We start from the raw sequence: 13,753 nt of genomic DNA, 5'->3' as shown, positions 1-13,753 counted from the left end.
TTACTAAAGAGACATATAAAACATATAAACAGAAATTCTGAATGTAAAAGCATAGAGAAAGATTATAACATGTAAATATGAACCAAAAGAAAATTGGAGTAGTTATATTAATATCAGACAAAATAGAGCTTATGACAAAAGTATTAATGAACAGGTTCACCTTGTAATGAGACAGGTTTAATATATAACAATTTATAATATATCATATAATTATGAGTAATACATAACATTTAAAAATTTGCATGCACCTAGTAAGACAATCTTAAAACATAACTATATATATAACAATTTAAAATTTGCATGCACCTAGTAGGATAATCTTAAGCTATATAATACAAAATTGATAGACCTATAAGGAGAAATAGATGAATCCACAAAGTGAAATATTTTGACACACTCTGTCTATAATGTTCTCTTATGATAATGAATGTAGGCTATGAATAATTATCAGAAGTTTTTTTAAATCTTATAATATTTTGAAACAAGAAATACAATTTTAAATAATCTATGTATCACAGAAGAAATAATAATGGAAAAAGGAAAATATTTAATATTGTACTAGAGGTTCTAGCCAGAGTGGTAAGATGGGGTGGGGGAAGATTAAAAAGGAAATATTAACACCATCCATATTCACAAACAATATTGTTTGGACAATAAAGTCCAAAGAATCTACAGATAATTTGTTAAAATCAATAAGTGAGTTTAGAAAAGCACAAGATACAAAGTCTATGTAAAAATTGATTGTATTTGCATATAACAATAACATTTAGAAAAGTAAACTTGAAAATATTTATGACACCATTTATGATATCAAAACACTTCAAGGACCTAAGAGTAAATCTAGGAAAAGACGTGTAAGGTTTCCAGAATCAAATTATAAAGCATTATTTGGAGATATAAAGGAAGACCCAAATGAATGAATGGAGATGTATACAATTTGGAAGAATCAATATTGTAAAGATGTAAATAGCTCCAGATTAATATATATAGACAATCCCAGACAATAACACAGCAGTTTTTTTTTAGTGTGGAAAATGACAAAAGTTTCCGAAATTTATATGAAAATGAAAGGAATTACTACCAGCGAAGACACTGTTGAGGAAGAGGAAAGAGGTCATAACTAATTCTACCAGATATTGAAATCTATTTATAAAGCTATTCCAATTAAGACAGTGTGGTTGAAGCAAAAGAAAGGCCAAATAGAACCATGGAACAGAATAAAAGCTCCAGAAACACACCCAGATGTATATAAACACTTATATATGACAAAAAGTATTGCAGAGCTATGGAGAAATGACAGTTTTTCAACAAATAGTGCTGGATCAATTGGCTATCCATGTGGGAAAGAAATGAAAAGATTCCAAGTGTATTGTAGACCCTCATGTGAAGTGTAAAACAACAAATCTAAAAGATACTGTATTTATAGAAGAATATCTGTACTCTGTATGACTTTGTGGTAGGGAAAGAAATTTTAAACCAAACGTAAAAGAAAGAACCCTAAAAGAAATGATAAGATGTACTAATGTGAAATTAGTACTAATTAGTACTAAATGTACTAATGTGAAATTCCACTCATCAAAACACCTTTAAGAGAGTAAAGAAACAAAGCACAGAATAGGAGAGAATCCTTGCAAAACATTTAACAAAAAGCTCTTACCTGGACTATATAAAGAATTTATACAAATAAAAAGGAAATGACAGACAATTCAATAGAGAAATGAGCAAAGGAGTTGAAAAATATGTAACAATGTAACTAATAAACATTTGTGAAGGTTTCAATTTCACTAGTAATCAGGCAAGTAAAAATTAAAACTAAAATAAGATACCAAGATACACCCACAAGGAGCAGTTACAATAAAAAGACTAATCACACTAGGTGTTATCAGTGGGGCAATGTTGCGTGGAACAATGGGAACCCACATATACTGCAGATGGACGGATTAATTGTGCAACCTCTTTGGAACATGGTTTTTTATTATCTGTTAAAGTTTAAATATAGACATACTCTATGAACCAGTAATATTCTACTCCTAGGTATATACCTTAAATAAATGAGAGCATGTAAGTGCAAATAAATAAATAAAAAGATAAATAAATAAATGTACATGGTGTTGATAGAAGTATTATTTACAATAAACCCAAGCTGAAAAAACAAATGTTCATCACTAGTAGAATGTATTAATAAAGTGTGGTGTACACATACAGAAGGATACCATATAGCAATGAAGATGAAGAAACTTCAGCTAGCCTCCACAACATGAATGACTGTTACAAGCATAATGTCAACCAAAAGAAGTCAGATGGAAAAAAGACATATGCTGTATGACCCCATTTTTATAAAGTTTGGTTATAGGCAAAACTAACCTATGGTATTAGAAGTCAGACTATCTGGTACCTTTCAGGAGAGATTGCATGTTGATCTTGGGACAGGGCAATAGATGAGGCTTAAGGACTGCTGGTAATTTTTAATTTCTTGGTGTCAGTAGTGGTAACATTAATAGGCTCACTGTCTGGTAGTTTACTGAACTCTTCATTTATCATACGCGCACTTTTCTGTGTTACAGTTCAGTAAACATATAATTAGAAAAATAATTCCCACTAAGAAAACTTCAAACCCAAATGGCTTCATTGAAAGGTTCTACTTTTTAAAAATTTTTTTAAATTGAGGTAAGACTGACATATACCATTATATTAGTTTCAGGTGTACAACATAATGATTCAGTATTTGTATACATTGTGAAATTATCACCACAGTAAGTCTCATTAACATCTGTCACCACACACAGTTACATTTTTTTTCTTGTGATGAGAACTTTCAAGATTTACTCTCTTAGCAACTTTCAAGTATCACAATTTAGTATTATTAACTATAGTCGCCATGCTGTGTACTGCATCCCCATGACTTCATTTTATAACCAGAAGTTTGTGCTTTTTGACTTTCTGCCCCCATTTCTTCCACCTCCCTCACTCCCCACCTGTGGCAACCACCAACCTGTTCTTTTTATCTATGAGCCTGATTTTTTTTTCAAGATTCCATAGATAAGTTTTTTATAGGATTCCACATATAAGTTGTTTTTCTCTGAGTTATTTCACTTAGCATAATACCCTCAGGTTTCATCTATGTTGTCGAAAATGGCAAGATTTCATTCTTTTTATGACTGAGTAATATATACATATATATATATGAATGGTTCCCGACTTACGATGGTTTAACTTACGATTTTTTGACTTCACGATGGTGCAAAAGTGATACACACTCAGTGGAAACCATACTTCAAGTTTTGAATTTTGATCTTTTCCTGGGCTAGCAATATGCCTTCCGGTGCTGTCCCCTGATGCTGGGCAGTGGCAGCAGCCGTAGCTCCCAGTCAGTCCACAATCACAATGATACAGTGAAATGGTCAATACACTTAAAACCATTCTGTACCCATACAACCAATATGTTTTTCACTTTCAGTACAGAATTCAATAAATTACATGATATATTCAACACTTTATTCTAAAGTAGGCTTTGTGTTAAGTGATTTTGCCTAACGTAAGTGTTCTGAGCATGTTTGAGGTAGATTAGGATAAACTAGGATGTTCAGTGGATTAGGTGTATTAAATGCATTTTCGTCTTACAGTATTTTCAACTTATAATGGGTTTATCCGGATGTAATTCTATCGTAAGTCAAGGAAGATCTGTACCACACTTTCTTTATCCATTCATCCTTCAGTGGCCACTTAGGTTGTTTCCATACCTTGGCTATTGTAAATAATGTGCAATAAACATGGGGTGTCTGGCACAAAGTAAGTGTTCAATAAATGTAATACATTATTATTAATATTATTAGTTAAATATAAATTTATGTATCTTGTGCTTTATATTAAAACTATGAATGGAACATTTTAAATTCCTTGTTATAATATAAAACAATTTGAGTTGATTTGACAAATGTGGACCTTGATGTTTTCTAGGTGGATATTTAGCTTTATATAGAAAAAAGATTTCCTATATTTGATATAGGTTTTCAATATATAGATGCTGGCTGGACCTCAGTGGATGACCACTCTAGATATAACAAGAAGGATGAAATCCTCTCTAATATTTGCAAGCCTTAGGCTATTGAAGTGCCTCCTTTATCAGTTTTGCAGTGGGAACTTTTATTCTCATTTAAGAGATTAGAACCCCACCGGTCTTTTACAGTCCATTTGTCAGTCTTTGGCTTGATGTTTTCAGTTGAGGTTTAAGGAAGACTATAGGCCTTCTACATTTCTGCTCTTCATGAAACTGCTAAGCTCTTTTTGACAAAGTTTTGGCCTTGTAAATGCAGTAAGAATCTGACATTATATTTTTGATGTTTGACTGCTGACAGTTTTTAAGCCTCACCTCATCCTTTTCCTTTCTGCCCCACAACTGGGCAAGTTGATCAAGCTGATAAGAAAGGCTGGGTATTCCTTCCTTTGTCACAAGCAAGAAGTTCAAAACACACAAGCCTCTGACCAAATGCAGGAACACTCATACCAGCCCCACTCTGATGTACTATGAAAGCCCCAAGCCAGACTCCTTTGTCAAAGTTCATTAAAAAATATAAATAAAATCAATGAATCACGTAAGTAGTGATTAGTACAAGTTTATTGTGCACACCAAAAAGACAGTTTGCAAACTGGGAGCATTCAAACCAAAACATGGAATGAGGCTCAGAGGTATATTTCTATAAAGCAGCTTATATAACATGAAAGCAGTGATTTGTTAATACAAGAATTTGTATTCTTTACAGTGATTTGTTAATACACGAATTTTCTTAAATGAACGGGAATTGGTTAGTGGTTATCTAATATCAATTTTGGGGAACTTAAGTTTCGTTTATGATTCCCAAGAGGCATAAGCAAGAAGTGACCCAAGTTAACATCATTTGCAGAATAAGCCAGATTAAGCTTTGCTTGTTTGACTAAACTGGCTTTGCCTGCTCAGGGCTTTTTTTTTTTCTTTTTTCGCGGTACGCGGGCCTCTCACTGTTGTGGCCTCTTCCGTTGCGGAGCACAGGCTCCGGACGCGCAGGTGCAGCGGCCATGACTCATGGGCCTAGCCGCTCCGCGGCATGTGGGATCTTCCCGGACCGGGGCACGAATCCGTGTCCCCTGCATCGGCAGGTGGACTCTCAACCACGGCGCCACCAGGGAAGCCCTGCTCAGGAAATTTTTAAGTCTGGTCTCTGTGTTTCATTTTAACACTTTTAATTGCTCTCTCCACCTTTTCAGGCCAGTTCTGGAAGACTGCTCCTCTAGCCAGAAAGTCTCATTATAGAAGTAATAAGCCTTTCAGACCCTCTTGGTATATGTGTGTGGCACCATTAGTCTGACATTTGAACCACATTTGGGGTGGAAGTCCATCCTGTTTCTATAGAGTAAATGTAGGAGCTGTACATGTGTCTCTGAGTCTGTGCTTAGTTCCTCAACAGCTGCAGAGGACCAGTATCTCAGGGGAAACCTGCTCACATTCTGTTCTGACGTTCATGCTTGAGTTTTAATTTTTGTTCTAAACAAACTTGGAAAGTCACTTGGAGGAAATAAAATTGAATGCGTGTGTGTGTGATGTTATTTATGTGGCCTTCATTTTTCCATGACATGACCCATGAAGGGGAATCCAAGTCAATAAAAATACTTTAAGAATTTTCCATCTGGTAAATTGGTACAATATTTGGGCAGCAGGTTAATTTTGTAAATGCATATCGAAGTTTTAAATGTACAGGTGTTTGACCAAACAATAATATTTCTAGGAATTTAACCTCAAGAGAGAGCTAGGTAGACTTTTAAAAATGTAAGTATGAAAATTTTTACTGTCACACTGTTGAGAAAAACTTCTAGCATAATTTTATGTAAACCAATACATGCACTCAATAGGATACTAGGCAATTATAAAAGTATTATGAATATATGCTTTCATGGATGTAGAAAGGTGCCCATGATATATCTTTTGAGTTACAAAATGTTGCAGATCAGAAAATCAGATGATTCCACGTAAGCACATATGTGTGTCATTTTGTGTGTGTGTGTGTGTGTGTGTGCGTATGCTTATGTGTATGTGTATGTGTATATGCACAGAGAGAAGTCTAGAAAGAATTTTGCCGAAATATTGATAAGGATCATTTATAAATGGTAAGGTTTTAGAGGGTTTCTGCTTTCTTCTTTATGCCTTTGTATTTTGTTTGATTTTTCTACTGTGAACGTCTATAAAATGTCTTTTTTCTAAAACGTAGAGACTTTCCAAAGGCCTTTCTTCCCAATTTCTTTAATTGCCATCCTCCACCTCAGTGAGGACATGCCCTGAGTCAGGGTTTAGGTTCTTCTTACCTGCAGCCTTCCTACGACTACAGAAAGTCGCTCCTTTCCCTTCATACCCGTAGGTGAATTCCTTGCATCTCCGAATAACTATTCCATTTTGACTCTGCTGATTATAAAGTCAGACCCAGTTCCAACTTCTAACACTCACAATGTCACCTACACAGACAGCATTTTGCACATTGGTGTTTTCTGCACGCTCTATCAGGCGGTGAGATCAAGTAACGTTTCCTGTCCATGGTTACCACATACATAGCTTTCTGGTGGGTGCTATATGCTGCTGGGCCAACTCTCCTCTGTGAGTTCCTTCCTTTATTTCTAAACTTCTCCATAATATCTTCATTTAGATCTGAGAAAGCATGGAAGTTAGTATATTGCCATTCTAATACAGCAAAGAAGAAAGTGTAGCTCATTTCTAGAAGCAGAATGCAAGATTCCACATATCAGGATCTACTGCCAAGCCCTCAAGTCCCCCATCTGGGCACTTTATAACACAGTTCTAAGGGGGCCACCTTGAACATATTTCAGTGGAACTGGGGACATTGATAAGAGAGGGAACATAACAACATATTAACAGTTTGACCTTGGATGTTTTAGTTAATAAGAAGCTCCAGTTTCTTTCCCCACAAAACAGGGCTATGTCACCTACTGAAGATGGCTTTGCAAAGGATAAATGAGATAATGCATGTAACTTACCTGGACATCACATAGGTATTACAGAATTAATATACTCCAAACAGAATTCATAATCTTTCCTCTCTGTCTGTCTGTGCCTCCTCTCACTGAAATCTGTTCTATGTTTTGGTTGTCACTACTGGTTTATAGCACTGCTATTATCTCATTTCCCAAGTCAAAAACTTTGGAGTCATTTGAAACTTCTTCCTCTCCCACACATCCCACAATTAGCCTGTAACTAAGTTCAGTCACTTCAGCCTATCACTCATGTCCATCCCATCTTCATCTTCTTCACCACCATCACCATGGCTCATGTCCTTTTCTTTTTCCAGGATGGTTTCAATTAACTTCTCACAGATCACTCTATATTCCTTTCAAGCCATTCTCCATCCACTGTCTAAACAGATGATTCAAATAATTTAATAGGTTCTTCCCTGCTTACAATCATTCAAGGTAATTAATGCAAAGCCCTTTACAACCTGGTCTTTCTCTCCCTTTATATTGTCATCTCCTTCTTCTTCTAAATATACATATTCTATTTGTCAGCCTTGCCCAGACACATTGGGACACCTTAAATCTGAGATATTTGTGCCTGGCATGCACTGAAGCTATTGCTGTGCCCTCATTCCCTTGTTTGTCTGACACCTCCTACTCTTCATTCAAGTTCATTTGAAAGGACACCTCCTCCCTGAGTCCTTTTTTTTACTGCTCCTAAGCAGTTTGTTCTACCTCTTCTATGTTTCCACAATAGTTGAACAGGCTATATGATGGTACCCATCCATCCATCCATCCGTTCATAATGTGAGCTATTCATGCAGCAAATACTCATTGATCCAGTCATCTTTCTAGGTTCAAGAATTCAGATAAGTAAGAAGCAATCCCTGCTCTCAAGGAATTCATTGGCCCAGTGAAAAAAGAAAACATATACAAATATTATTTCAATACTATGTACTAAGTGCAATGATAAAAATATGCATAGGGGCTTCCCTGGTGGCGCAGTGGTTGAGAGTCCGCCTGCCGATGCAGGGGACTACGGGTTCGTGCCCCGGTCCGGGAGGATCCCACATGCCGCGGAGTGGCTAGGCCCATGAGCCATGGCCGCTGAGCATGCGCGTCCGGAGCCTGTGCTCCGCAACGGGAGAGGCCACAACAGTGAGAGGCCCGCATACCGCAAAAAACAAAAAACAATAAACAAACAAAATATGCATAGGATAATATGGGAACCTGTTTGGTGGGTGGGATCCTCCTGGAGAAAGAGGTCCAGTGCTTTTTTCTTTTTTTGACATCTTTATTGGAGTATAATTGCTTTACAATGTTGTGTTAGTTTCTGCTGTATAACAAAGTAAAACAGTTATATGTATACATACATCCCCATATGCCCTCCCTCTTGCGCCTCCCTCCCACCATCCCTATCCCACCCCTCTAGGTGGTAACAAAGCACCAAGCTGATCTCCCTGTGCTATGCAGCACCTTCCCACTAGCTATCTGTTTTACATTTGGTAGTGTATATACGTCAATGCTACTCTCTCACTTCGTCCCAGCTTCCCCTTCCCCTTCCCCGTGTCCTCAAGTCTATTCTCTACCTAAGTGTCCATCAACAGATGAATGGATAAAGAAGATGTGGCACATATATACAATGGAATATTACTCGGCCATAAAAAGAAATGGAATTGAGCTATTTGTAGTGAGGTGGATGGACCTAGAGTCTGTCATACAGAGTGAAGTAAGTCAGAAAGAGAAAAACAAATACCGTCTGCTAACACGTATATATGGAATCTAAAAAAAAAAGGTTCTGATGAACCTAGGGGCAGGATAGGTCCCAGTACTCTTAAAGACTTACTTTCCTCATTTAGAAAATGAGAAAAATAATAAAACCTACCACATTTGAGGGCTGAAAGGATTTGAGGAGAACATTCATGTGCTTGGCACTTAGTAAGCCCTCAATAAATGTTAGCTTCTATTTTAATTATTTTTAGCTAATCCTTAAAGAATGATTAAGAGTTACCCTATTAGGGGAAGGAGAAATAAGGGGTGGGAGGAAGAGCATTCCAGACAGATAGCATAGCAGGAGCCAGGAATGTAGATGAGAGAACACAGCACAGGGAAAGATGTAGGCATTTTAAGCTTGTTGGGGCGTTAGCTGCAAGGCAAAGAGGTGTAAGAATGAGGCTCAAGAGACAAATCAGACAATGGCAGGTCCTCATAGGACCTGCTAAGGATCTTCGATTGCTCCACATGCTGTGGGATGCCCCGGAAGCAGGTGAGAATGGTGTCGATAGCCAGCCTGATTCCAGTTATGGATAACTAATAAAGTGAACATCCTGCAATTAGATGAAAGATACATGGAAATTTGTTGACTATGAAATAAGGAGCCCAGAAGGCTCAGTGGAAAGGTATATAAGAAAAGGGAAGGACTTCCCTGGTGGCGCAGTGGTTAAGAATACACCTGCCCATGCAGGGGACACGGGTTCGAGCTCTGGTCCAGGAAGATCCCACATGCCATGGAGCAACTAAGCCCTTGGGCCACAACTCCTGAAGACCGGGCGCCTGGAGCCCGTGCTCTGCAACAAAGAGAAGCCACCACAATAAGAAGCCCGTGCAGCACAACGAAGAGGAGCCCCGCTCGCCACAACCAGAGAAAGCCCACAGCAATGAAGACCCAACGCAGCCAGAAATAAACAAATAAATTTAAAAATAGAAAAGGGAAGAAGAACTGGGTCACAGAAGAAAAACAAAGAATAGGAAGTCCCAAATAATAAAATTGCTTCACTGCAGAACCAGGCTGGGACCCTAGTTAGTAATAGAAGTAGAGGCTTGGTGAAGGTGGTAATTCATTGCCTGGCCTGGCATATATGTGGTGGTCCAGGTAAGAACTGGTCGCAGAAGGCCAGAGGTTTCAAGGTTGGCACAGGAAGATGGGCAAGAGTTGGAAATTCTAAGTCTATGATAAGATACAATATTATAAATAATTGCTTAAACTCACTTTTCTCCAATAGACCCAGAACAAATTATGGCTACCTGTCTCATCTCTGTATCCCCAGAGAGAAATATATATCTTCTCCTTATGTTTGACTGACTTGATTTTAATTCTATAGTAGGTAAAATGTGAAAATTTTCAGTGGTCCATACTTTATTGGGAGACTAAAGTGATTATTCACTCAGCATTGCTTTCTATACTAGTCTTTAAGTAATCACTTTGGTAGGATAGTTCTGGCATTTTGGCCTGATATCAGATGACTTTTAGCAAGAGCAAGTCATTTGAGGAATTTGGGCCTTGCTTATTCATCTAAATAATAGCGATTATTTATACTTACCTTAGTGGACCCAGAGAGAGACAAGAGCAAATGATAAATGTTAAAGCCTTTTATAAATCTAAATAAAATGTGAAATATTATTAGTGTTTTAAATATTGCAAGCAGAGGTGGCAGAATGCATGTAATAATTGGTCTTTCAGGTTGAAATTTCATAAAGGGTCTCCAGCCTTTTCCATAATAAATAAATAGACATCTGGAGGAAAGGACCTTTCTCACATGGCTACCTTCTCTGCCTCCCCGCTCCGCTCCCATGCTGCCTGCACTCTTCTCCTCACCAGCCCCATTTCTGCTGCTTCACAGAGTGTGCTCATTGCTTGTATGGCATTTGCACCAGGGAGAGAAGGGCAGGTGGAGGAGCTTGGACAGACACGTTCCTTCCATCCCCTCCTGGCAGTCTAACTATTTCTCATTCTGCTCATTGGGGCTGCGAAGTCAGTGAAGTAGAATTTCTTTTCTACTTGGTTATCAGTCCTACATTTAGCATAAGGTTCCAAATGTGTGGAAGATGAGGCTACTCACGAGACACAGAGGCACAGGACTCCGGGCATAGACTCACCGTCTCTTAACAAAAAGTTGCCGTCCACCCCTTCCTTGAGCAGCAAGGTCTCACAGTCTCACTTGGACAGAGGGCCGTGGTAATAAGGCAGATCCATGGGGACTCCTCTTGTATCCCAAGCTGATTTGATTGCAGAAAGCCAGCCCTAATATTTTCATTGTACATTCTGTGTGGAAGATATCTAAGGATTGTTGCCGACACTTGGCCTCTGTTCACCAGTGCCAAATAGAAACGTGGAGATGTGGAGTTTTGGGTGAAGAGTAGCTTTTATTGCTTTGCCAGGCAAAGGGGACCACAGTGAGCTAATGCCCTCAAGACTGTGTGACCCACCCTGGAGGAGGTAACGAGGAGTCTTCAAGGAGCAGGGCGTGATTAGCTCACGGACATTCTTCTGATTGGTTGGTGGTGAGGTAATCGGGAGTCAGCATCATCAACATCTGGTTCCAACGAGTCTGGGGTCTACGTGCTTGTGGGCAGCACACAGTTAACTTCTTCCACCTGATGGGGGTTTCAGTATCTGCAAAACAGCTCAGAGGGCATGGCTCAGAATATTATCTATAGTCCTTGAGGAAGAACTAAAGGTCCTTGACTTTATTTAATGGCTAGAGTATTATTATTTTGTCTTGCTTGACTGTTTTTCTTTCTTTCTGTGTTTTCTCACTTTTCTGATGAAATTTGTTCTTTAACTAAAGTTTTACTACAGATAAAAGGCAGGCAGAGGACATGGGTGGGGGTCTAGTCTGAGAAGGCCTGCTTGGTTACGGGATGAATAAACATACAAAGAAATGTTAAACTCATTCAGTGTTTATTGTTGCTATTAACAATTCTGATATTATTACTATCTTAAAACTGTATATATTTTTTCCAGGATAAAACAAACACATTTTTACATTAGTGCTGTTAGGAACCAAGACGTTTTCTTGTGAAAGAAAGAGATATGTGTAAAATCAAAGAATTTAAATAGAAAATGGAAGAATACAAATTTTTGTTCCATTTTTTCTTTAAAGAATATGTATTTCCTAATTCCGTCCACTGAAAAAGTCTGTAAGCAATGACAACCCAATACCAATGAGTATGCTTAGAGACAAAATTGTGGTGTCTAAGTGGCATTCCCCCATTAAAGGAATAAGGGATCTTTTGAGGAATGGCTGCTTTCATGTCTGTGGAAGTTTATGAACAAGTTGAGCCTGGAATACCTTCTTGTGTAAGAATTCAAAGAAATTATAAAAGCCTAATGCAGACTTCCCTGGTGGCGCAGTGGTTAGGAATCCGCCTGCCAATGCACTGGGGGACACCAGTTTGAGCCCTGGTCCGGGAAGATCCCACATGCCTTGGAGAAACTATGCCCGAGAGCCACAACTACTGAGCCCACATGCCACAACAACTGAAGCCTGTGTGCCTAGAGCCTGTGCTCTGCAACAAGAGAAGCCACCGCAATGAGAAGCCTGTGCACCACAACAAAGAGTAGCCCCCTCTTGCCACAACTAGAGAAAGCCCGCGTGCAGCAACGAAGACTCAATGCAGCCAAAAATAAATAAATAAATAAAATAATTTTTTTAAAAAAACAATGTTTAAAAAGAATTAAAAAAAAAAAAAAAGCCTAATGCAGCCATGTCAAAATAACAAAGGAACCAGCAAGGAGGGTCTCACATTGACCAAAGATGAGAAAATTTAAGCATCAAAGTAATAATTGCAGTTGACACACATTGCATATACAAAAATTCATGAGTTTATAATGGTACTTAAAAGAGAAAGAGTGGGGCTTCCCTGGTGGCACAGTGGTTGAGACTCCACCTGCCGATGCAGGGGACACGGGTTCGTGCCCCGGTCCGGGAAGATCCCACATGCCGCAGAGCGGCTGGGCCCGTGAGCCATGGCCGCTGGGCCTGCGTGTCTGGAGCCTGTGCTCCGCAACGGGAGAGGCCACAACAGTGAGAGGCCCGCGTACCGCAAAAAAAAAAAAAAAAAAAAAAAACCCCACAAAAAGAGAAAGAGTGAAAGAGAGAAATCTCCCTCAAAAAAAAAAAAAAAAAAAGAAAAGGAGGAGAGGGGCACTGACTTCTGTAGATTAGAAGATATTTATGAGGTCCAATAACAAAATGCAACACAAGGATCTTGTTTAGATTCCGATTAAAGCAAAACCAACTACAAATAGTTTCCTGCCATTGGGAGAACTCGGAATACAGACTAGATATTATATAATACCAATGAATTATTTTCATTTTTTTAGTTGTGATAATGGCATGGAGATTATGTAAGAAATGTATGTATATTTTAAAACATACGTTGAAATACGAAGATGATGGCATGATATCTAGGATTGTCTTTAAAATGGGGGTAAGAGGAGAACTTAACTTTTAAAATAGCTTAACAATCCCATCGAAACCATTTGTTAAAGCATATCAGGTTCTCTAAAGTGCCATCTTCATATTTGTGCACTCTTCCTGACTTTAAGGACAGAATCTGAGGCAGATGTCAGGGCCAATCAAGGGATGTGCTAGGGATGTGCTTAGCAAAGATAATGCGCGTGGGAACTAACAGCATCTCATTGTGTTATCTGTGCTGTGAAACAGAACTTCCTGTTCTCTTGTGCCTTCCTCTTATTTCCTTGAGATCTTCAGGGCAAATCAGCTCAGTCCTGCCAGCATGAGACCTGCTCAGCTTCTCCTCTTCCCCCCTGCTTCTCCAGTCTCCAGGTGAATGGGTCAGAGGCTCCTCCCCTGTAGCTTGACCTTCCAAGGGGCAGAGGGTCCACATGGGCGCTGCCTGGGAAGGACTTTCCCAGAATTGAGAGCCCCTTGTCAGAGAGATTGGGAGACCAGGCAGAAAAAAGCGGGTGAATGACTCAAGGACATGAGAGAGAAAGACCTATTAAATAGTGAAGGAG

General features: G+C 38.8%; 1 long non-coding RNA gene across 2 annotated transcripts in view; it reads left to right on the top strand.

Annotated features, from left to right (window-relative positions):
* Window positions 1-13,753, top strand: part of LOC111170406 (uncharacterized) — a 36,560-nt gene that overhangs the window by 8,004 nt on the left and 14,803 nt on the right. The window lies entirely within an intron of this gene.

The sequence above is a fragment of the Delphinapterus leucas genome, chromosome 1 (genome assembly GCF_059928025.1).
Source record: "Delphinapterus leucas isolate spDelLeu-1000000601 "Yukka" chromosome 1, BTC_Dleu_Yukka2, whole genome shotgun sequence".
Classification (NCBI taxonomy): domain Eukaryota; kingdom Metazoa; phylum Chordata; class Mammalia; order Artiodactyla; family Monodontidae; genus Delphinapterus; species Delphinapterus leucas.
The sequence above is the reverse complement of the archived record's forward strand: the minus strand, read 5'-3'. Positions and strand labels throughout refer to the sequence as shown.